General features: G+C 41.7%; 16 non-coding genes across 16 annotated transcripts; all 16 read right to left on the reverse strand.

Annotated features, from left to right (window-relative positions):
• Positions 1-62: 62 nt before the first annotated feature.
• On the reverse strand, positions 63-134 carry TRNAP-UGG (transfer RNA proline (anticodon UGG)). The gene has a single exon. It is a non-coding gene; the product is annotated as a tRNA-Pro (tRNA).
• A 2,315-nt stretch (positions 135-2,449) lies between these two features.
• On the reverse strand, positions 2,450-2,521 carry TRNAP-UGG (transfer RNA proline (anticodon UGG)). Its single transcript has one exon. It is a non-coding gene; the product is annotated as a tRNA-Pro (tRNA).
• A 1,970-nt stretch (positions 2,522-4,491) lies between these two features.
• TRNAV-CAC (transfer RNA valine (anticodon CAC)) lies at positions 4,492-4,564 on the reverse strand. Its single transcript has one exon. It is a non-coding gene; the product is annotated as a tRNA-Val (tRNA).
• Positions 4,565-4,836: 272 nt separating this feature from the next.
• On the reverse strand, positions 4,837-4,908 carry TRNAP-UGG (transfer RNA proline (anticodon UGG)). Its single transcript has one exon. It is a non-coding gene; the product is annotated as a tRNA-Pro (tRNA).
• A 1,970-nt stretch (positions 4,909-6,878) lies between these two features.
• Positions 6,879-6,951, reverse strand: TRNAV-CAC (transfer RNA valine (anticodon CAC)). Its single transcript has one exon. It is a non-coding gene; the product is annotated as a tRNA-Val (tRNA).
• A 272-nt stretch (positions 6,952-7,223) lies between these two features.
• On the reverse strand, positions 7,224-7,295 carry TRNAP-UGG (transfer RNA proline (anticodon UGG)). The gene has a single exon. It is a non-coding gene; the product is annotated as a tRNA-Pro (tRNA).
• A 1,969-nt stretch (positions 7,296-9,264) lies between these two features.
• On the reverse strand, positions 9,265-9,337 carry TRNAV-CAC (transfer RNA valine (anticodon CAC)). Its single transcript has one exon. It is a non-coding gene; the product is annotated as a tRNA-Val (tRNA).
• Positions 9,338-9,609: 272 nt separating this feature from the next.
• On the reverse strand, positions 9,610-9,681 carry TRNAP-UGG (transfer RNA proline (anticodon UGG)). Its single transcript has one exon. It is a non-coding gene; the product is annotated as a tRNA-Pro (tRNA).
• A 1,970-nt stretch (positions 9,682-11,651) lies between these two features.
• On the reverse strand, positions 11,652-11,724 carry TRNAV-CAC (transfer RNA valine (anticodon CAC)). The gene has a single exon. It is a non-coding gene; the product is annotated as a tRNA-Val (tRNA).
• Positions 11,725-11,996: 272 nt separating this feature from the next.
• On the reverse strand, positions 11,997-12,068 carry TRNAP-UGG (transfer RNA proline (anticodon UGG)). The gene has a single exon. It is a non-coding gene; the product is annotated as a tRNA-Pro (tRNA).
• Positions 12,069-14,038: 1,970 nt separating this feature from the next.
• TRNAV-CAC (transfer RNA valine (anticodon CAC)) lies at positions 14,039-14,111 on the reverse strand. Its single transcript has one exon. It is a non-coding gene; the product is annotated as a tRNA-Val (tRNA).
• Positions 14,112-14,383: 272 nt separating this feature from the next.
• On the reverse strand, positions 14,384-14,455 carry TRNAP-UGG (transfer RNA proline (anticodon UGG)). Its single transcript has one exon. It is a non-coding gene; the product is annotated as a tRNA-Pro (tRNA).
• Positions 14,456-16,435: 1,980 nt separating this feature from the next.
• Positions 16,436-16,508, reverse strand: TRNAV-CAC (transfer RNA valine (anticodon CAC)). The gene has a single exon. It is a non-coding gene; the product is annotated as a tRNA-Val (tRNA).
• Positions 16,509-16,780: 272 nt separating this feature from the next.
• On the reverse strand, positions 16,781-16,852 carry TRNAP-UGG (transfer RNA proline (anticodon UGG)). Its single transcript has one exon. It is a non-coding gene; the product is annotated as a tRNA-Pro (tRNA).
• A 2,325-nt stretch (positions 16,853-19,177) lies between these two features.
• TRNAP-UGG (transfer RNA proline (anticodon UGG)) lies at positions 19,178-19,249 on the reverse strand. The gene has a single exon. It is a non-coding gene; the product is annotated as a tRNA-Pro (tRNA).
• Positions 19,250-21,564: 2,315 nt separating this feature from the next.
• Positions 21,565-21,636, reverse strand: TRNAP-UGG (transfer RNA proline (anticodon UGG)). Its single transcript has one exon. It is a non-coding gene; the product is annotated as a tRNA-Pro (tRNA).
• Positions 21,637-22,120: the final 484 nt, after the last annotated feature.

Here is a 22,120-nt window from a genome sequence, read left to right on the forward strand (position 1 = left end):
AAAAATTGATGTTGGTTTTGAAACGCAAACTTCAAAACAACTTGAAAAGAGTACCAAGAAAAGGGCTCGTCCGGGATTTGAACCCGGGACCTCTCGCACCCAAAGCGAGAATCATACCCCTAGACCAACGAGCCCTCAAAATCCTCTTACCTCTCAAAAGCTAATACCGGCTCTAAGCCCGCAATGAAGATCATGCTGGTATCTTTATGATGCTTGGTCTGTGAATACGCATGAAAGTCAGTCTCAACTTACCCTTTCTCAAACGATAGCACTATCATTTACAAGTGTCTCCTTTTATTCCGTCCCAGCTTTGGACACGTCTTACAGGAAGTCAGCCCTTATTTATATATTTCTTCAGTGGCTGAAGCTTAATGAGAAAGAGTAACAAGTTGTTCATAACAACATAAGAAACACATTGTGCATTTTCTCTTAAATACTCCTTCACTTTGTGCCAAAAGAAATACCAAGGTGAATACCTAGGCCACAGATTCAAGCTAAAGATCTTCCTGCTGAATGCAAGGCGCAATAAAAACTGCATATCGCTGGACTAAAGCATTCCTTGCATAGCCTCTAACATCATAACATAACTGAGCTGCTAGCAGCAAGCTAACCAATACCTTTCTGAAATGAGAATGACATGTGCTTATCTGCTCAATCAGTGCTCAATCAGGCGAGATTTAGAAAAGGTGGAAAGGGTCCAAGTGGATGCCCCTTCCTTTTTAGGGTGGGTCCTGCTGACTATCATAGGATTGCTTGTAAAAGTGGTCAGGGTCAGAGGAAAAGCTGCCAACACTTCTTAGCGTTCTCTATAGATGCAGCCATTTTCTGTGACTGTAATTTCGGCCTTTTCCCAGAAGTCTCTATTCTGCCTATGCAAATTAACAAAAGCAGTGCTTATTCCTCACTTGCTCAAAGGTCCTTCCTGTCCAGAAAGCTCTGATTAAGCATGCTTATTTTCTTTTTCTGGGATATTTTAAATTGTTTCGCTGTCCAGTCTGTGGCAGTAGAAAGCTGCTTATGATGCCAGGTTTTGATGAATCCCCAAGGTACAAGTACAGAGGAATATATCAGTCTCTAGGATATGGAACTTTTAGCTAACACATCACAATATGTGATGCTTGCCAAGAAAACACTACATTCTGGAGCGCTGATGATCAGAACATTCTGCTCCTGAAGGATAGAAAAGACAGCTTGATTGAAATAAAGTCTGTTTATATTGACGCTCTCTCTCTCCCTATATATACATACATGCGTACACACACACACACAGGTATGTCATGCATTTCTTCAGATTTGTTTCAACCATTTACCATTTATTGGAGAATCCCTACTTTTCAAGTGACTGCAAATGAAGTCATCTCTGGCACTTTTTGTGCAAAGTAAGAGACGCACATGACACCTTTTTATAAAAGTCATCGGTTTCTTTGTTACTGTGTACTTTCAAAGCATGGGGCTTTCACACGTCAGGTAAACCTGATTACCACTACACAACAAAAGCAGATGCAGCTTTCTTATCTATGTCGTGATAGAACAGTTGTGAATTGAGTAGAAGAAGGGCCCTGATGTGATACTTATTACATGCAGCCTGTAAGATAGTCAAACATGCAGGCTAAGAAGGAAGATGCAAATATCAATGTATTAGAAAAACACCTAAAGGCGAGTGATATGCTTTCATTCATGCATGGCTAGGAAAAATCGCCATACTGTTGCAAACATTCTTACACCACCAACTGGAAATAAATGATTCTGACATTAAACGTAAAGGTGACAATGCATTTGTATCATCACCTTGAGAAGGATCATCTTGGAATTGAGCCGAGGGCCTCTGCACTCAAAGCCAGAAACACTCCACTAAAATAAGATTCCTGTTGGTGCCAACAATTCTCCATGTTAATGCTTGTTCTAGGTGAGCAGTGAACCGATTGCAGGGCTCTTTTGAAAGCAAGGTCTGAGAACCAACAGATACATCCACACGCCGATTACTTTAGTGTTTTGAGAGAATTCCCTTTCTTGGAACGAGATTGCATGAAATAATCTTCAGGGCTTGGACAATTCCATGGCAAAACGGCACCTATCAACATTGTAGCCAACACAATATAACAACTGTTTTTGCCCGGTTTCGAACCGGGGACCTTTCGCGTGTGAGGCGAACGTGATAACCACTACACTACAGAAACAGATACCTACAGTTGATTTTTCTGTAATGAAACTGCTCCGAACTGGCTATTCCATGGGCCTCTGGCTTTAGATTTCTTTCATGCAACCTGCCCGACATCCCTAGCTGAACGCTCGTACATGCCATGCAAGACCAGATGTTTGGTATTAGCTCAGACTGGGCAGGGCTGAAGCATGAGACTCTAGCAAAGAATTATCCACTACTGCAAAGAAAAAATTGATGTTGGTTTTGAAACGCAAACTTCAAAACAACTTGAAAAGAGTACCAAGAAAAGGGCTCGTCCGGGATTTGAACCCGGGACCTCTCGCACCCAAAGCGAGAATCATACCCCTAGACCAACGAGCCCTCAAAATCCTCTTACCTCTCAAAAGCTAATACCGGCTCTAAGCCCGCAATGAAGATCATGCTGGTATCTTTATGATGCTTGGTCTGTGAATACGCATGAAAGTCAGTCTCAACTTACCCTTTCTCAAACGATAGCACTATCATTTACAAGTGTCTCCTTTTATTCCGTCCCAGCTTTGGACACGTCTTACAGGAAGTCAGCCCTTATTTATATATTTCTTCAGTGGCTGAAGCTTAATGAGAAAGAGTAACAAGTTGTTCATAACAACATAAGAAACACATTGTGCATTTTCTCTTAAATACTCCTTCACTTTGTGCCAAAAGAAATACCAAGGTGAATACCTAGGCCACAGATTCAAGCTAAAGATCTTCCTGCTGAATGCAAGGCGCAATAAAAACTGCATATCGCTGGACTAAAGCATTCCTTGCATAGCCTCTAACATCATAACATAACTGAGCTGCTAGCAGCAAGCTAACCAATACCTTTCTGAAATGAGAATGACATGTGCTTATCTGCTCAATCAGTGCTCAATCAGGCGAGATTTAGAAAAGGTGGAAAGGGTCCAAGTGGATGCCCCTTCCTTTTTAGGGTGGGTCCTGCTGACTATCATAGGATTGCTTGTAAAAGTGGTCAGGGTCAGAGGAAAAGCTGCCAACACTTCTTAGCGTTCTCTATAGATGCAGCCATTTTCTGTGACTGTAATTTCGGCCTTTTCCCAGAAGTCTCTATTCTGCCTATGCAAATTAACAAAAGCAGTGCTTATTCCTCACTTGCTCAAAGGTCCTTCCTGTCCAGAAAGCTCTGATTAAGCATGCTTATTTTCTTTTTCTGGGATATTTTAAATTGTTTCGCTGTCCAGTCTGTGGCAGTAGAAAGCTGCTTATGATGCCAGGTTTTGATGAATCCCCAAGGTACAAGTACAGAGGAATATATCAGTCTCTAGGATATGGAACTTTTAGCTAACACATCACAATATGTGATGCTTGCCAAGAAAACACTACATTCTGGAGCGCTGATGATCAGAACATTCTGCTCCTGAAGGATAGAAAAGACAGCTTGATTGAAATAAAGTCTGTTTATATTGACGCTCTCTCTCTCCCTATATATACATACATGCGTACACACACACACACAGGTATGTCATGCATTTCTTCAGATTTGTTTCAACCATTTACCATTTATTGGAGAATCCCTACTTTTCAAGTGACTGCAAATGAAGTCATCTCTGGCACTTTTTGTGCAAAGTAAGAGACGCACATGACACCTTTTTATAAAAGTCATCGGTTTCTTTGTTACTGTGTACTTTCAAAGCATGGGGCTTTCACACGTCAGGTAAACCTGATTACCACTACACAACAAAAGCAGATGCAGCTTTCTTATCTATGTCGTGATAGAACAGTTGTGAATTGAGTAGAAGAAGGGCCCTGATGTGATACTTATTACATGCAGCCTGTAAGATAGTCAAACATGCAGGCTAGGAAGGAAGATGCAAATATCAATGTATTAGAAAAACACCTAAAGGCGAGTGATATGCTTTCATTCATGCATGGCTAGGAAAAATCGCCATACTGTTGCAAACATTCTTACACCACCAACTGGAAATAAATGATTCTGACATTAAACGTAAAGGTGACAATGCATTTGTATCATCACCTTGAGAAGGATCATCTTGGAATTGAGCCGAGGGCCTCTGCACTCAAAGCCAGAAACACTCCACTAAAATAAGATTCCTGTTGGTGCCAACAATTCTCCATGTTAATGCTTGTTCTAGGTGAGCAGTGAACCGATTGCAGGGCTCTTTTGAAAGCAAGGTCTGAGAACCAACAGATACATCCACACGCCGATTACTTAAGTGTTTTGAGAGAATTCCCTTTCTTGGAACGAGATTGCATGAAATAATCTTCAGGGCTTGGACAATTCCATGGCAAAACGGCACCTATCAACATTGTAGCCAACACAATATAACAACTGTTTCTGCCCGGTTTCGAACCGGGGACCTTTCGCGTGTGAGGCGAACGTGATAACCACTACACTACAGAAACAGATACCTACAGTTGATTTTTCTGTAATGAAACTGCTCCGAACTGGCTATTCCATGGGCCTCTGGCTTTAGATTTCTTTCATGCAACCTGCCCGACATCCCTAGCTGAACGCTCGTACATGCCATGCAAGACCAGATGTTTGGTATTAGCTCAGACTGGGCAGGGCTGAAGCATGAGACTCTAGCAAAGAATTATCCACTACTGCAAAGAAAAAATTGATGTTGGTTTTGAAACGCAAACTTCAAAACAACTTGAAAAGAGTACCAAGAAAAGGGCTCGTCCGGGATTTGAACCCGGGACCTCTCGCACCCAAAGCGAGAATCATACCCCTAGACCAACGAGCCCTCAAAATCCTCTTACCTCTCAAAAGCTAATACCGGCTCTAAGCCCGCAATGAAGATCATGCTGGTATCTTTATGATGCTTGGTCTGTGAATACGCATGAAAGTCAGTCTCAACTTACCCTTTCTCAAACGATAGCACTATCATTTACAAGTGTCTCCTTTTATTCCGTCCCAGCTTTGGACACGTCTTACAGGAAGTCAGCCCTTATTTATATATTTCTTCAGTGGCTGAAGCTTAATGAGAAAGAGTAACAAGTTGTTCATAACAACATAAGAAACACATTGTGCATTTTCTCTTAAATACTCCTTCACTTTGTGCCAAAAGAAATACCAAGGTGAATACCTAGGCCACAGATTCAAGCTAAAGATCTTCCTGCTGAATGCAAGGCGCAATAAAAACTGCATATCGCTGGACTAAAGCATTCCTTGCATAGCCTCTAACATCATAACATAACTGAGCTGCTAGCAGCAAGCTAACCAATACCTTTCTGAAATGAGAATGACATGTGCTTATCTGCTCAATCAGTGCTCAATCAGGCGAGATTTAGAAAAGGTGGAAAGGGTCCAAGTGGATGCCCCTTCCTTTTTAGGGTGGGTCCTGCTGACTATCATAGGATTGCTTGTAAAAGTGGTCAGGGTCAGAGGAAAAGCTGCCAACACTTCTTAGCGTTCTCTATAGATGCAGCCATTTTCTGTGACTGTAATTTCGGCCTTTTCCCAGAAGTCTCTTTTCTGCCTATGCAAATTAACAAAAGCAGTGCTTATTCCTCACTTGCTCAAAGGTCCTTCCTGTCCAGAAAGCTCTGATTAAGCATGCTTATTTTCTTTTTCTGGGATATTTTAAATTGTTTCGCTGTCCAGTCTGTGGCAGTAGAAAGCTGCTTATGATGCCAGGTTTTGATGAATCCCCAAGGTACAAGTACAGAGGAATATATCAGTCTCTAGGATATGGAACTTTTAGCTAACACATCACAATATGTGATGCTTGCCAAGAAAACACTACATTCTGGAGCGCTGATGATCAGAACATTCTGCTCCTGAAGGATAGAAAAGACAGCTTGATTGAAATAAAGTCTGTTTATATTGACGCTCTCTCTCTCCCTATATATACATACATGCGTACACACACACACACAGGTATGTCATGCATTTCTTCAGATTTGTTTCAACCATTTACCATTTATTGGAGAATCCCTACTTTTCAAGTGACTGCAAATGAAGTCATCTCTGGCACTTTTTGTGCAAAGTAAGAGACGCACATGACACCTTTTTATAAAAGTCATCGGTTTCTTTGTTACTGTGTACTTTCAAAGCATGGGGCTTTCACACGTCAGGTAAACCTGATTACCACTACACAACAAAAGCAGATGCAGCTTTCTTATCTATGTCGTGATAGAACAGTTGTGAATTGAGTAGAAGAAGGGCCCTGATGTGATACTTATTACATGCAGCCTGTAAGATAGTCAAACATGCAGGCTAGGAAGGAAGATGCAAATATCAATGTATTAGAAAAACACCTAAAGGCGAGTGATATGCTTTCATTCATGCATGGCTAGGAAAAATCGCCATACTGTTGCAAACATTCTTACACCACCAACTGGAAATAAATGATTCTGACATTAAACGTAAAGGTGACAATGCATTTGTATCATCACCTTGAGAAGGATCATCTTGGAATTGAGCCGAGGGCCTCTGCACTCAAAGCCAGAAACACTCCACTAAAATAAGATTCCTGTTGGTGCCAACAATTCTCCATGTTAATGCTTGTTCTAGGTGAGCAGTGAACCGATTGCAGGGCTCTTTTGAAAGCAAGGTCTGAGAACCAACAGATACATCCACACGCCGATTACTTTAGTGTTTTGAGAGAATTCCCTTTCTTGGAACGAGATTGCATGAAATAATCTTCAGGGCTTGGACAATTCCATGGCAAAACGGCACCTATCAACATTGTAGCCAACACAATATAACAACTGTTTCTGCCCGGTTTCGAACCGGGGACCTTTCGCGTGTGAGGCGAACGTGATAACCACTACACTACAGAAACAGATACCTACAGTTGATTTTTCTGTAATGAAACTGCTCCGAACTGGCTATTCCATGGGCCTCTGGCTTTAGATTTCTTTCATGCAACCTGCCCGACATCCCTAGCTGAACGCTCGTACATGCCATGCAAGACCAGATGTTTGGTATTAGCTCAGACTGGGCAGGGCTGAAGCATGAGACTCTAGCAAAGAATTATCCACTACTGCAAAGAAAAAATTGATGTTGGTTTTGAAACGCAAACTTCAAAACAACTTGAAAAGAGTACCAAGAAAAGGGCTCGTCCGGGATTTGAACCCGGGACCTCTCGCACCCAAAGCGAGAATCATACCCCTAGACCAACGAGCCCTCAAAATCCTCTTACCTCTCAAAAGCTAATACCGGCTCTAAGCCCGCAATGAAGATCATGCTGGTATCTTTATGATGCTTGGTCTGTGAATACGCATGAAAGTCAGTCTCAACTTACCCTTTCTCAAACGATAGCACTATCATTTACAAGTGTCTCCTTTTATTCCGTCCCAGCTTTGGACACGTCTTACAGGAAGTCAGCCCTTATTTATATATTTCTTCAGTGGCTGAAGCTTAATGAGAAAGAGTAACAAGTTGTTCATAACAACATAAGAAACACATTGTGCATTTTCTCTTAAATACTCCTTCACTTTGTGCCAAAAGAAATACCAAGGTGAATACCTAGGCCACAGATTCAAGCTAAAGATCTTCCTGCTGAATGCAAGGCGCAATAAAAACTGCATATCGCTGGACTAAAGCATTCCTTGCATAGCCTCTAACATCATAACATAACTGAGCTGCTAGCAGCAAGCTAACCAATACCTTTCTGAAATGAGAATGACATGTGCTTATCTGCTCAATCAGTGCTCAATCAGGCGAGATTTAGAAAAGGTGAAAGGGTCCAAGTGGATGCCCCTTCCTTTTTAGGGTGGGTCCTGCTGACTATCATAGGATTGCTTGTAAAAGTGGTCAGGGTCAGAGGAAAAGCTGCCAACACTTCTTAGCGTTCTCTATAGATGCAGCCATTTTCTGTGACTGTAATTTCGGCCTTTTCCCAGAAGTCTCTATTCTGCCTATGCAAATTAACAAAAGCAGTGCTTATTCCTCACTTGCTCAAAGGTCCTTCCTGTCCAGAAAGCTCTGATTAAGCATGCTTATTTTCTTTTTCTGGGATATTTTAAATTGTTTCGCTGTCCAGTCTGTGGCAGTAGAAAGCTGCTTATGATGCCAGGTTTTGATGAATCCCCAAGGTACAAGTACAGAGGAATATATCAGTCTCTAGGATATGGAACTTTTAGCTAACACATCACAATATGTGATGCTTGCCAAGAAAACACTACATTCTGGAGCGCTGATGATCAGAACATTCTGCTCCTGAAGGATAGAAAAGACAGCTTGATTGAAATAAAGTCTGTTTATATTGACGCTCTCTCTCTCCCTATATATACATACATGCGTACACACACACACACAGGTATGTCATGCATTTCTTCAGATTTGTTTCAACCATTTACCATTTATTGGAGAATCCCTACTTTTCAAGTGACTGCAAATGAAGTCATCTCTGGCACTTTTTGTGCAAAGTAAGAGACGCACATGACACCTTTTTATAAAAGTCATCGGTTTCTTTGTTACTGTGTACTTTCAAAGCATGGGGCTTTCACACGTCAGGTAAACCTGATTACCACTACACAACAAAAGCAGATGCAGCTTTCTTATCTATGTCGTGATAGAACAGTTGTGAATTGAGTAGAAGAAGGGCCCTGATGTGATACTTATTACATGCAGCCTGTAAGATAGTCAAACATGCAGGCTAGGAAGGAAGATGCAAATATCAATGTATTAGAAAAACACCTAAAGGCGAGTGATATGCTTTCATTCATGCATGGCTAGGAAAAATCGCCATACTGTTGCAAACATTCTTACACCACCAACTGGAAATAAATGATTCTGACATTAAACGTAAAGGTGACAATGCATTTGTATCATCACCTTGAGAAGGATCATCTTGGAATTGAGCCGAGGGCCTCTGCACTCAAAGCCAGAAACACTCCACTAAAATAAGATTCCTGTTGGTGCCAACAATTCTCCATGTTAATGCTTGTTCTAGGTGAGCAGTGAACCGATTGCAGGGCTCTTTTGAAAGCAAGGTCTGAGAACCAACAGATACATCCACACGCCGATTACTTTAGTGTTTTGAGAGAATTCCCTTTCTTGGAACGAGATTGCATGAAATAATCTTCAGGGCTTGGACAATTCCATGGCAAAACGGCACCTATCAACATTGTAGCCAACACAATATAACAACTGTTTCTGCCCGGTTTCGAACCGGGGACCTTTCGCGTGTGAGGCGAACGTGATAACCACTACACTACAGAAACAGATACCTACAGTTGATTTTTCTGTAATGAAACTGCTCCGAACTGGCTATTCCATGGGCCTCTGGCTTTAGATTTCTTTCATGCAACCTGCCCGACATCCCTAGCTGAACGCTCGTACATGCCATGCAAGACCAGATGTTTGGTATTAGCTCAGACTGGGCAGGGCTGAAGCATGAGACTCTAGCAAAGAATTATCCACTACTGCAAAGAAAAAATTGATGTTGGTTTTGAAACGCAAACTTCAAAACAACTTGAAAAGAGTACCAAGAAAAGGGCTCGTCCGGGATTTGAACCCGGGACCTCTCGCACCCAAAGCGAGAATCATACCCCTAGACCAACGAGCCCTCAAAATCCTCTTACCTCTCAAAAGCTAATACCGGCTCTAAGCCCGCAATGAAGATCATGCTGGTATCTTTATGATGCTTGGTCTGTGAATACGCATGAAAGTCAGTCTCAACTTACCCTTTCTCAAACGATAGCACTATCATTTACAAGTGTCTCCTTTTATTCCGTCCCAGCTTTGGACACGTCTTACAGGAAGTCAGCCCTTATTTATATATTTCTTCAGTGGCTGAAGCTTAATGAGAAAGAGTAACAAGTTGTTCATAACAACATAAGAAACACATTGTGCATTTTCTCTTAAATACTCCTTCACTTTGTGCCAAAAGAAATACCAAGGTGAATACCTAGGCCACAGATTCAAGCTAAAGATCTTCCTGCTGAATGCAAGGCGCAATAAAAACTGCATATCGCTGGACTAAAGCATTCCTTGCATAGCCTCTAACATCATAACATAACTGAGCTGCTAGCAGCAAGCTAACCAATACCTTTCTGAAATGAGAATGACATGTGCTTATCTGCTCAATCAGTGCTCAATCAGGCGAGATTTAGAAAAGGTGGAAAGGGTCCAAGTGGATGCCCCTTCCTTTTTAGGGTGGGTCCTGCTGACTATCATAGGATTGCTTGTAAAAGTGGTCAGGGTCAGAGGAAAAGCTGCCAACACTTCTTAGCGTTCTCTATAGATGCAGCCATTTTCTGTGACTGTAATTTCGGCCTTTTCCCAGAAGTCTCTATTCTGCCTATGCAAATTAACAAAAGCAGTGCTTATTCCTCACTTGCTCAAAGGTCCTTCCTGTCCAGAAAGCTCTGATTAAGCATGCTTATTTTCTTTTTCTGGGATATTTTAAATTGTTTCGCTGTCCAGTCTGTGGCAGTAGAAAGCTGCTTATGATGCCAGGTTTTGATGAATCCCCAAGGTACAAGTACAGAGGAATATATCAGTCTCTAGGATATGGAACTTTTAGCTAACACATCACAATATGTGATGCTTGCCAAGAAAACACTACATTCTGGAGCGCTGATGATCAGAACATTCTGCTCCTGAAGGATAGAAAAGACAGCTTGATTGAAATAAAGTCTGTTTATATTGACGCTCTCTCTCTCCCTATATATACATACATGCGTACACACACACACACAGGTATGTCATGCATTTCTTCAGATTTGTTTCAACCATTTACCATTTATTGGAGAATCCCTACTTTTCAAGTGACTGCAAATGAAGTCATCTCTGGCACTTTTTGTGCAAAGTAAGAGACGCACATGACACCTTTTTATAAAAGTCATCGGTTTCTTTGTTACTGTGTACTTTCAAAGCATGGGGCTTTCACACGTCAGGTAAACCTGATTACCACTACACAACAAAAGCAGATGCAGCTTTCTTATCTATGTCGTGATAGAACAGTTGTGAATTGAGTAGAAGAAGGGCCCTGATGTGATACTTATTACATGCAGCCTGTAAGATAGTCAAACATGCAGGCTAGGAAGGAAGATGCAAATATCAATGTATTAGAAAAACACCTAAAGGCGAGTGATATGCTTTCATTCATGCATGGCTAGGAAAAATCGCCATACTGTTGCAAACATTCTTACACCACCAACTGGAAATAAATGATTCTGACATTAAACGTAAAGGTGACAATGCATTTGTATCATCACCTTGAGAAGGATCATCTTGGAATTGAGCCGAGGGCCTCTGCACTCAAAGCCAGAAACACTCCACTAAAATAAGATTCCTGTTGGTGCCAACAATTCTCCATGTTAATGCTTGTTCTAGGTGAGCAGTGAACCGATTGCAGGGCTCTTTTGAAAGCAAGGTCTGAGAACCAACAGATACATCCACACGCCGATTACTTTAGTGTTTTGAGAGAATTCCCTTTCTTGGAACGAGATTGCATGAAATAATCTTCAGGGCTTGGACAATTCCATGGCAAAACGGCACCTATCAACATTGTAGCCAACACAATATAACAACTGTTTCTGCCCGGTTTCGAACCGGGGACCTTTCGCGTGTGAGGCGAACGTGATAACCACTACACTACAGAAACAGATACCTACAGTTGATTTTTCTGTAATGAAACTGCTCCGAACTGGCTATTCCATGGGCCTCTGGCTTTAGATTTCTTTCATGCAACCTGCCCGACATCCCTAGCTGAACGCTCGTACATGCCATGCAAGACCAGATGTTTGGTATTAGCTCAGACTGGGCAGGGCTGAAGCATGAGACTCTAGCAAAGAATTATCCACTACTGCAAAGAAAAAATTGATGTTGGTTTTGAAACGCAAACTTCAAAACAACTTGAAAAGAGTACCAAGAAAAGGGCTCGTCCGGGATTTGAACCCGGGACCTCTCGCACCCAAAGCGAGAATCATACCCCTAGACCAACGAGCCCTCAAAATCCTCTTACCTCTCAAAAGCTAATACCGGCTCTAAGCCCGCAATGAAGATCATGCTGGTATCTTTATGATGCTTGGTCTGTGAATACGCATGAAAGTCAGTCTCAACTTACCCTTTCTCAAACGATAGCACTATCATTTACAAGTGTCTCCTTTTATTCCGTCCCAGCTTTGGACACGTCTTACAGGAAGTCAGCCCTTATTTATATATTTCTTCAGTGGCTGAAGCTTAATGAGAAAGAGTAACAAGTTGTTCATAACAACATAAGAAACACATTGTGCATTTTCTCTTAAATACTCCTTCACTTTGTGCCAAAAGAAATACCAAGGTGAATACCTAGGCCACAGATTCAAGCTAAAGATCTTCCTGCTGAATGCAAGGCGCAATAAAAACTGCATATCGCTGGACTAAAGCATTCCTTGCATAGCCTCTAACATCATAACATAACTGAGCTGCTAGCAGCAAGCTAACCAATACCTTTCTGAAATGAGAATGACATGTGCTTATCTGCTCAATCAGTGCTCAATCAGGCGAGATTTAGAAAAGGTGGAAAGGGTCCAAGTGGATGCCCCTTCCTTTTTAGGGTGGGTCCTGCTGACTATCATAGGATTGCTTGTAAAAGTGGTCAGGGTCAGAGGAAAAGCTGCCAACACTTCTTAGCGTTCTCTATAGATGCAGCCATTTTCTGTGACTGTAATTTCGGCCTTTTCCCAGAAGTCTCTATTCTGCCTATGCAAATTAACAAAAGCAGTGCTTATTCCTCACTTGCTCAAAGGTCCTTCCTGTCCAGAAAGCTCTGATTAAGCATGCTTATTTTCTTTTTCTGGGATATTTTAAATTGTTTCGCTGTCCAGTCTGTGGCAGTAGAAAGCTGCTTATGATGCCAGGTTTTGATGAATCCCCAAGGTACAAGTACAGAGGAATATATCAGTCTCTAGGATATGGAACTTTTAGCTAACACATCACAATATGTGATGCTTGCCAAGAAAACACTACATTCTGGAGCGCTGATGATCAGAACATTCTGCTCCTGAAGGATAGAAAAGACAGCTTGATTGAAATAAAGTCTGTTTATATTGACGCTCTCTCTCTCCCTATATATACATACATGCGTACACACACACACACAGGTATGTCATGCATTTCTTCAGATTTGTTTCAACCATTTACCATTTATTGGAGAATCCCTACTTTTCAAGTGACTGCAAATGAAGTCATCTCTGGCACTTTTTGTGCAAAGTAAGAGACGCACATGACACCTTTTTATAAAAGTCATCGGTTTCTTTGTTACTGTGTACTTTCAAAGCATGGGGCTTTCACACGTCAGGTAAACCTGATTACCACTACACAACAAAAGCAGATGCAGCTTTCTTATCTATGTCGTGATAGAACAGTTGTGAATTGAGTAGAAGAAGGGCCCTGATGTGATACTTATTACATGCAGCCTGTAAGATAGTCAAACATGCAGGCTAGGAAGGAAGATGCAAATATCAATGTATTAGAAAAACACCTAAAGGCGAGTGATATGCTTTCATTCATGCATGGCTAGGAAAAATCGCCATACTGTTGCAAACATTCTTACACCACCAACTGGAAATAAATGATTCTGACATTAAACGTAAAGGTGACAATGCATTTGTATCATCACCTTGAGAAGGATCATCTTGGAATTGAGCCGAGGGCCTCTGCACTCAAAGCCAGAAACACTCCACTAAAATAAGATTCCTGTTGGTGCCAACAATTCTCCATGTTAATGCTTGTTCTAGGTGAGCAGTGAACCGATTGCAGGGCTCTTTTGAAAGCAAGGTCTGAGAACCAACAGATACATCCACACGCCGATTACTTTAGTGTTTTGAGAGAATTCCCTTTCTTGGAACGAGATTGCATGAAATAATCTTCAGGGCTTGGACAATTCCATGGCAAAACGGCACCTATCAACATTGTAGCCAACACAATATAACAACTGTTTCTGCCCGGTTTCGAACCGGGGACCTTTCGCGTGTGAGGCGAACGTGATAACCACTACACTACAGAAACAGATACCTACAGTTGATTTTTCTGTAATGAAACTGCTCCGAACTGGCTATTCCATGGGCCTCTGGCTTTAGATTTCTTTCATGCAACCTGCCCGACATCCCTAGCTGAACGCTCGTACATGCCATGCAAGACCAGATGTTTGGTATTAGCTCAGACTGGGCAGGGCTGAAGCATGAGACTCTAGCAAAGAATTATCCACTACTGCAAAGAAAAAATTGATGTTGGTTTTGAAACGCAAACTTCAAAACAACTTGAAAAGAGTACCAAGAAAAGGGCTCGTCCGGGATTTGAACCCGGGACCTCTCGCACCCAAAGCGAGAATCATACCCCTAGACCAACGAGCCCTCAAAATCCTCTTACCTCTCAAAAGCTAATACCGGCTCTAAGCCCGCAATGAAGATCATGCTGGTATCTTTATGATGCTTGGTCTGTGAATACGCATGAAAGTCAGTCTCAACTTACCCTTTCTCAAACGATAGCACTATCATTTACAAGTGTCTCCTTTTATTCCGTCCCAGCTTTGGACACGTCTTACAGGAAGTCAGCCCTTATTTATATATTTCTTCAGTGGCTGAAGCTTAATGAGAAAGAGTAACAAGTTGTTCATAACAACATAAAAAACACATTGTGCATTTTCTCTTAAATACTCCTTCACTTTGTGCCAAAAGAAATACCAAGGTGAATACCTAGGCCACAGATTCAAGCTAAAGATCTTCCTGCTGAATGCAAGGCGCAATAAAAACTGCATATCGCTGGACTAAAGCATTCCTTGCATAGCCTCTAACATCATAACATAACTGAGCTGCTAGCAGCAAGCTAACCAATACCTTTCTGAAATGAGAATGATATGTGCTTATCTGCTCAATCAGTGCTCAATCAGGCTCGATCAGGCGAGATTTAGAAAAGGTGGAAAGGGTCCAAGTGGATGCCCCTTCCTTTTTAGGGTGGGTCCTGCTGACTATCATAGGATTGCTTGTAAAAGTGGCCAGGGTCAGAGGAAAAGCTGCCAACACTTCTTAGCGTTCTCTATAGATGCAGCCATTTTCTGTGACTGTAATTTCGGCCTTTTCCCAGAAGTCTCTATTCTGCCTATGCAAATTAACAAAAGCAGTGCTTATTCCTCACTTGCTCAAATGTCCTTCCTGTCCAGAAAGCTCTGATTAAGCATGCTTATTTTCTTTTTCTGGGATATTTTAAATTGTTTCGCTGTCCAGTCTGTGGCAGTAGAAAGCTGCTTATGATGCCAGGTTTTGATGAATCCCCAAGGTACAAGTACAGAGGAATATATCAGTCTCTAGGATATGGAACTTTTAGCTAACACATCACAATATGTGATGCTTGCCAAGAAAACACTACATTCTGGAGCGCTGATGATCAGAACATTCTGCTCCTGAAGGATAGAAAAGACAGCTTGATTGAAATAAAGTCTGTTTATATTGACGCTCTCTCTCTCCCTATATATACATACATGCGTACACACACACACACAGGTATGTCATGCATTTCTTCAGATTTGTTTAAACCATTTACCATTTATTGGAGAATCCCTACTTTTCAAGTGACTGCAAATGAAGCCATCTCTGGCACTTTTTGTGCAAAGTAAGAGACACACATGACACCTTTTTATAAAAGTCATCGGTTTCTTTGTTACTGTGTACTTTCAAAGCATGGGGCTTTCACACGTCAGGTAAACCTGATTACCACTACACAACAAAAGCAGATGCAGCTTTCTTATCTATGTCGTGATAGAACAGTTGTGAATTGAGTAGAAGAAGGGCCCTGATGTGATACTTATTACATGCAGCCTGTAAGATAGTCAAACATGCAGGCTAAGAAGGAAGATGCAAATATCAATGTATTAGAAAAACACCTAAAGGCGAGTGATATGCTTTCATTCATGCATGGCTAGGAAAAATCGCCATACTGTTGCAAACATTCTTACACCACCAACTGGAAATAAATGATTCTGACATTAAACGTAAAGGTGACAATGCATTTGTATCATCACCTTGAGAAGGATCATCTTGGAATTGAGCCGAGGGCCTCTGCACTCAAAGCCAGAAACACTCCACTAAAATAAGATTCCTGTTGGTGCCAACAATTCTCCATGTTAATGCTTGTTCTAGGTGAGCAGTGAACCGATTGCAGGGCTCTTTTGAAAGCAAGGTCTGAGAACCAACAGATACATCCACACGCCGATTACTTTAGTGTTTTGAGAGAATTCCCTTTCTTGGAACGAGATTGCATGAAATAATCTTCAGGGCTTGGACAATTCCATGGCAAAACGGCACCTATCAACATTGTAGCCAACACAATATAACAACTGTTTCTGCCCGGTTTCGAACCGGGGACCTTTCGCGTGTGAGGCGAACGTGATAACCACTACACTACAGAAACAGATACCTACAGTTGATTTTTCTGTAATGAAACTGCTCCGAACTGGCTATTCCATGGGCCTCTGGCTTTAGATTTCTTTCATGCAACCTGCCCGACATCCCTAGCTGAACGCTCGTACATGCCATGCAAGACCAGATGTTTGGTATTAGCTCAGACTGGGCAGGGCTGAAGCATGAGACTCTAGCAAAGAATTATCCACTACTGCAAAGAAAAAATTGATGTTGGTTTTGAAACGCAAACTTCAAAACAACTTGAAAAGAGTACCAAGAAAAGGGCTCGTCCGGGATTTGAACCCGGGACCTCTCGCACCCAAAGCGAGAATCATACCCCTAGACCAACGAGCCCTCAAAATCCTCTTACCTCTCAAAAGCTAATACCGGCTCTAAGCCCGCAATGAAGATCATGCTGGTATCTTTATGATGCTTGGTCTGTGAATACGCATGAAAGTCAGTCTCAACTTACCCTTTCTCAAACGATAGCACTATCATTTACAAGTGTCTCCTTTTATTCCGTCCCAGCTTTGGACACGTCTTACAGGAAGTCAGCCCTTATTTATATATTTCTTCAGTGGCTGAAGCTTAATGAGAAAGAGTAACAAGTTGTTCATAACAACATAAGAAACACATTGTGCATTTTCTCTTAAATACTCCTTCACTTTGTGCCAAAAGAAATACCAAGGTGAATACCTAGGCCACAGATTCAAGCTAAAGATCTTCCTGCTGAATGCAAGGCGCAATAAAAACTGCATATCGCTGGACTAAAGCATTCCTTGCATAGCCTCTAACATCATAACATAACTGAGCTGCTAGCAGCAAGCTAACCAATACCTTTCTGAAATGAGAATGATATGTGCTTATCTGCTCAATCAGTGCTCAATCAGGCTCGATCAGGCGAGATTTAGAAAAGGTGGAAAGGGTCCAAGTGGATGCCCCTTCCTTTTTAGGGTGGGTCCTGCTGACTATCATAGGATTGCTTGTAAAAGTGGCCAGGGTCAGAGGAAAAGCTGCCAACACTTCTTAGCGTTCTCTATAGATGCAGCCATTTTCTGTGACTGTAATTTCGGCCTTTTCCCAGAAGTCTCTATTCTGCCTATGCAAATTAACAAAAGCAGTGCTTATTCCTCACTTGCTCAAATGTCCTTCCTGTCCAGAAAGCTCTGATTAAGCATGCTTATTTTCTTTTTCTGGGATATTTTAAATTGTTTCGCTGTCCAGTCAGTGGCAGTAGAAAGCTGCTTATGATGCCAGGTTTTGATGAATCCCCAAGGTACAAGTACAGAGGAATATATCAGTCTCTAGGATATGGAACTTTTAGCTAACACATCACAATATGTGATGCTTGCCAAGAAAACACTACATTCTGGAGCGCTGATGATCAGAACATTCTGCTCCTGAAGGATAGAAAAGACAGCTTGATTGAAATAAAGTCTGTTTATATTGACGCTCTCTCTCTCCCTATATATACATACATGCATACACACACACACACAGGTATGTCATGCATTTCTTCAGATTTGTTTCAACCATTTACCATTTATTGGAGAATCCCTACTTTTCAAGTGACTGCAAATGAAGTCATCTCTGGCACTTTTTGTGCAAAGTAAGAGACACACATGACACCTTATTATAAAAGTCATCGGTTTCTTTGTTACTGTGTACTTTCAAAGCATGGGGCTTTCACACGTCAGGTAAACCTGATTACCACTACACAACAAAAGCAGATGCAGCTTTCTTATCTATGTCGTGATAGAACAGTTGTGAATTGAGTAGAAGAAGGGCCCTGATGTGATACTTATTACATGCAGCCTGTAAGATAGTCAAACATGCAGGCTAGGAAGGAAGATGCAAATATCAATGTATTAGAAAAACACCTAAAGGCGAGTGATATGCTTTCATTCATGCATGGCTAGGAAAAATCGCCATACTGTTGCAAACATTCTTACACCACCAACTGGAAATAAATGATTCTGACATTAAACGTAAAGGTGACAATGCATTTGTATCATCACCTTGAGAAGGATCATCTTGGAATTGAGCCGAGGGCCTCTGCACTCAAAGCCAGAAACACTCCACTAAAATAAGATTCCTGTTGGTGCCAACAATTCTCCATGTTAATGCTTGTTCTAGGTGAGCAGTGAACCGATTGCAGGGCTCTTTTGAAAGCAAGGTCTGAGAACCAACAGATACATCCACACGCCGATTACTTTAGTGTTTTGAGAGAATTCCCTTTCTTGGAACGAGATTGCATGAAATAATCTTCAGGGCTTGGACAATTCCATGGCAAAACGGCACCTATCAACATTGTAGCCAACACAATATAACAACTGTTTCTGCCCGGTTTCGAACCGGGGACCTTTCGCGTGTGAGGCGAACTTGATAACCACTACACTACAGAAACAGATACCTACAGTTGATTTTTCTGTAATGAAACTGCTCCGAACTGGCTATTCCATGGGCCTCTGGCTTTAGATTTCTTTCATGCAACCTGCCCGACATCCCTAGCTGAACGCTCGTACATGCCATGCAAGACCAGATGTTTGGTATTAGCTCAGACTGGGCAGGGCTGAAGCATGAGACTCTAGCAAAGAATTATCCACTACTGCAAAGAAAAAATTGATGTTGGTTTTGAAACGCAAACTTCAAAACAACTTGAAAAGAGTACCAAGAAAAGGGCTCGTCCGGGATTTGAACCCGGGACCTCTCGCACCCAAAGCGAGAATCATACCCCTAGACCAACGAGCCCTCAAAATCCTCTTACCTCTCAAAAGCTAATACCGGCTCTAAGCCCGCAATGAAGATCATGCTGGTATCTTTATGATGCTTGGTCTGTGAAAACGCATGAAAGTCAGTCTCAACTTACCCTTTCTCAAACGATAGCACTATCATTTACAAGTGTCTCCTTTTATTCCGTCCCAGCTTTGGACACGTCTTACAGGAAGTCAGCCCTTATTTATATATTTCTGCAGTGGCTGAAGCTTAATGAGAAAGAGTAACAAGTTGTTCATAACAACATAAGAAACACATTGTGCATTTTCTCTCAAATACTCCTTCACTTTGTGCCAAAAGAAATACCAAGGTGAATACCTAGGCCACAGATTCAAGCTAAAGATCTTCCTGCTGAATGCAAGGCGCAATAAAAACTGCATATCGCTGGACTAAAGCATTCCTTGCATAGCCTCTAACATCATAACATAACTGAGCTGCTAGCAGCAAGCTAACCAATACCTTTCTGAAATGAGAATGACATGTGCTTATCTGCTCAATCAGTGCTCAATCAGGCGAGATTTAGAAAAGGTGGAAAGGGTCCAAGTGGATGCCCCTTCCTTTTTAGGGTGGGTCCTGCTGACTATCATAGGATTGCTTGTAAAAGTGGTCAGGGTCAGAGGAAAAGCTGCCAACACTTCTTAGCGTTCTCTATAGATGCAGCCATTTTCTGTGACTGTAATTTCGGCCTTTTCCCAGAAGTCTCTATTCTGCCTATGCAAATTAACAAAAGCAGTGCTTATTCCTCACTTGCTCAAATGTCCTTCCTGTCCAGAAAGCTCTGATTAAGCATGCTTATTTTCTTTTTCTGGGATATTTTAAATTGTTTCGCTGTCCAGTCTGTGGCAGTAGAAAGCTGCTTATGATGCCAGGTTTTGATGAATCCCCAAGGTACAAGTACAGAGGAATATATCAGTCTCTAGGATATGGAACTTTTAGCTAACACATCACAATATGTGATGCTTGCCAAGAAAACACTACATTCTGGAGCGCTGATGATCAGAACATTCTGCTCCTGAAGGATAGAAAAGACAGCTTGATTGAAATAAAGTCTGTTTATATTGACGCTCTCTCTCTCCCTATATATACATACATGCGTACACACACACACACAGGTATGTCATGCATTTCTTCAGATTTGTTTAAACCATTTACCATTTATTGGAGAATCCCTACTTTTCAAGTGACTGCAAATGAAGCCATCTCTGGCACTTTTTGTGCAAAGTAAGAGACACACATGACACCTTTTTATAAAAGTCATCGGTTTCTTTGTTACTGTGTACTTTCAAAGCATGGGGCTTTCACACGTCAGGTAAACCTGATTACCACTACACAACAAAAGCAGATGCAGCTTTCTTATCTATGTCGTGATAGAACAGTTGTGAATTGAGTAGAAGAAGGGCCCTGATGTGATACTTATTACATGCAGCCTGTAAGATAGTCAAACATGCAGGCTAAGAAGGAAGATGCAAATATCAATGTATTAGAAAAACACCTAAAGGCGAGTGATATGCTTTCATTCATGCATGGCTAGGAAAAATCGCCATACTGTTGCAAACATTCTTACACCACCAACTGGAAATAAATGATTCTGACATTAAACGTAAAGGTGACAATGCATTTGTATCATCACCTTGAGAAGGATCATCTTGGAATTGAGCCGAGGGCCTCTGCACTCAAAGCCAGAAACACTCCACTAAAATAAGATTCCTGTTGGTGCCAACAATTCTCCATGTTAATGCTTGTTCTAGGTGAGCAGTGAACCGATTGCAGGGCTCTTTTGAAAGCAAGGTCTGAGAACCAACAGATACATCCACACGCCGATTACTTTAGTGTTTTGAGAGAATTCCCTTTCTTGGAACGAGATTGCATGAAATAATCTTCAGGGCTTGGACAATTCCATGGCAAAACGGCACCTATCAACATTGTAGCCAACACAATATAACAACTGTTTCTGCCCGGTTTCGAACCGGGGACCTTTCGCGTGTGAGGCGAACGTGATAACCACTACACTACAGACACAGATACCTACAGTTGATTTTTCTGTAATGAAACTGCTCCGAACTGGCTATTCCATGGGCCTCTGGCTTTAGATTTCTTTCATGCAACCTGCCCGACATCCCTAGCTGAACGCTCGTACATGCCATGCAAGACCAGATGTTTGGTATTAGCTCAGACTGGGCAGGGCTGAAGCATGAGACTCTAGCAAAGAATTATCCACTACTGCAAAGAAAAAATTGATGTTGGTTTTGAAACGCAAACTTCAAAACAACTTGAAAAGAGTACCAAGAAAAGGGCTCGTCCGGGATTTGAACCCGGGACCTCTCGCACCCAAAGCGAGAATCATACCCCTAGACCAACGAGCCCTCAAAATCCTCTTACCTCTCAAAAGCTAATACCGGCTCTAAGCCCGCAATGAAGATCATGCTGGTATCTTTATGATGCTTGGTCTGTGAATACGCATGAAAGTCAGTCTCAACTTACCCTTTCTCAAACGATAGCACTATCATTTACAAGTGTCTCCTTTTATTCCGTCCCAGCTTTGGACACGTCTTACAGGAAGTCAGCCCTTATTTATATATTTCTTCAGTGGCTGAAGCTTAATGAGAAAGAGTAACAAGTTGTTCATAACAACATAAAAAACACATTGTGCATTTTCTCTTAAATACTCCTTCACTTTGTGCCAAAAGAAATACCAAGGTGAATACCTAGGCCACAGATTCAAGCTAAAGATCTTCCTGCTGAATGCAAGGCGCAATAAAAACTGCATATCGCTGGACTAAAGCATTCCTTGCATAGCCTCTAACATCATAACATAACTGAGCTGCTAGCAGCAAGCTAACCAATACC

The sequence above is a fragment of the Triturus cristatus genome, chromosome 8 (genome assembly GCF_964204655.1).
Source record: "Triturus cristatus chromosome 8, aTriCri1.1, whole genome shotgun sequence".
Lineage (NCBI taxonomy): Eukaryota > Metazoa > Chordata > Amphibia > Caudata > Salamandridae > Triturus > Triturus cristatus.